This window comes from Archocentrus centrarchus, chromosome 13 (genome assembly GCF_007364275.1).
Source record: "Archocentrus centrarchus isolate MPI-CPG fArcCen1 chromosome 13, fArcCen1, whole genome shotgun sequence".
Taxonomy (NCBI): Eukaryota; Metazoa; Chordata; class Actinopteri; order Cichliformes; family Cichlidae; genus Archocentrus; species Archocentrus centrarchus.
In genome coordinates this window covers 6754019-6756023 of record NC_044358.1, presented here as the reverse complement: position 1 = coordinate 6756023, position 2005 = coordinate 6754019, and the positions used below count along the sequence as shown (strand labels likewise).

Below are 2005 nucleotides of genomic sequence, written 5' to 3'. Positions count from 1 at the left end.
ATCAACTGTCATCTCTTGATAATCCTTTAGATCACATTCAAAATCTGTTAAGGGCCCCCGAACATTTCCTCCATTTGGAAAGAACAGATCTTTTGCAACCTGTAATATGTCACTTTTCTTAGCGTCCTTGCAAATTACCATTTTTCTTGTCCCTCCTCCTCGTCTAGCTCTAACCTGCTTGAAAACATCAGCATCTTCATCATAATGCATCCATCCTATTTCTATTTTTCTCTTTGTCTTCAGAGCATTTCTTTTATGGGTTGGTTTTGAATGTTCTTGCGCTGTGCTGCTGCCATCTTCAGATGTTTTTCTTTTGGACAATTTGGTTTTCAGACGTTCAAAAAGCGTCGACTTTCGGCTGTTGCCCTGCCGTCTGCAAAATCCAAATACTGCAAGGCGATCACCATATGATGGTAGATAAGTCTTCAGCTCCTCATCTGACATCAGATTTATAACACTGGCATCGATCTACAGAGGGAAAAATAATTCACTTTCACACACACACACACACACACACATATATATATTTGAAAATACAATTATATATTGAATGAAAAAAGCAGTATTTAAAAGAAAAAAAAATTAGAATTATGTACCTTCTCATTCTCCAGGGTTTGTATTATTTCCTCAGAGACTTCTCTTCGTCTCAAGAAGTCAGTCAGGTCTTCCATGCTGTAAACAAGTATGTACAAATGATCACTTATGAATCCACCATATGATCATCAAGTCTCGGTGTCTAGTGTACTTAATGTAGTTGAGAAGCTTGTAATATAACTTCCTGGGTAATATACCTTCCCTGCAATTAAACACTAATCAGTGGTTCTCAAATTGTGGGGCGAAATGTCATGACAGGTGGGATGCAAATGACCTGGGAGAAAAGTCATGCGGAACATACGTTGAACATCTGATTTATTTTCACAGCGGAACGAGGAAACGTTAGCAGCTACGTTAGCACGGCGACTAGCCAAGCCAAGCTGTGCACATAGTGCCGTCATGCCGCCACTTCAACATCGACCCCCAGACCGATCTTAGCGTGTGGTGTTAAAATATTTCATATAAGTGAGGCATAACGGAAAAAATCTGCACTGATTACATACCTTTTAGATAGTTACCACTCGTTAGACTACATCTCTACCTGAAAACCCTGGCGACAATGCAGCACAGTCTCTACCCGAGTGCGGCTGTGCCCTGTGCTTCCGGTAACAAGGAAATGACGTTCCTGCATCCGTTCCTGCATCCTGATTGGCTGTGCTAACTCGAAATTTCAAGTTAATATCGCCATCTGTAACTCGAAATTTCGAGTTAATAACTTGAAATTTCGAGTTATTTTCTCGAAATTTCGAGTTAATAACTCAAAATTTTGCGTTACGGATGGCGATTTTTTTTTTTTTAGTGGCGGAAACGAGCTTCCATAGAAACAAGATTTATTCCTGAAAAAGAAACTTAGTTTTGCGCATCCTTGAAAATTACATGGTACTGAAATCATATGAGCCTCTACAGTGTGCAACAATGAATGATCTCTCACTCATTCCTCTGGGAATTTATTCTCTCGATTCTCCACTTCCACCTATCCCATCACTTATTCTGTCCCCCAAATCCCTCATTTAATTTCTGAAGTCGTGTCTGACCAGTGATATTTCTCCTCATGTTCCTAACACCACCAGTCCTCAGAGCCCATTCTTTAAATGTCACTGTGTTTGTGTCCTTCTCTTTTCCAGTCATGTGATTATTTGGTCCATCAGATTCCTATCACCAGCTTATCTTTCAGGATGATAAGGTTTGGTGAAAACTTCCTTGTTCAAACAGTAGGCCTTACCCCACCTGCACCATCTGCATTGTTGCAAAGCAATAAAATATGTGAAGTTACATCTATATTTTGTAGGAGTTCAATTGTTTTGTGTAGTTAACTTTTGAAGGAAAAAATAATTGGGGCCATAACAAATCTTTTTTTATTGTTTTTGTTCTGTATCCATGACCATGGGTGAGAGCAGGAATGTAGATCAGC

The 2005-nt window shown here is 39.5% G+C and overlaps 1 long non-coding RNA gene across 2 annotated transcripts; it reads right to left on the bottom strand.

Moving 5' to 3' along the window:
• Nucleotides 1–284: 284 nt before the first annotated feature.
• LOC115790833 (uncharacterized) lies at nucleotides 285–1224 on the bottom strand. Of its 2 annotated transcripts, none has more exons than XR_004020817.1 (3): nucleotides 1098–1224; nucleotides 597–672; nucleotides 285–490 (listed from the first exon to the last, which is right to left on the bottom strand). It is a non-coding gene; the product is annotated as an uncharacterized LOC115790833 (long non-coding RNA). The 2 variants fall into 2 exon arrangements; XR_004020816.1 differs by having other exon boundaries at nucleotides 285–468.
• Nucleotides 1225–2005: the final 781 nt, after the last annotated feature.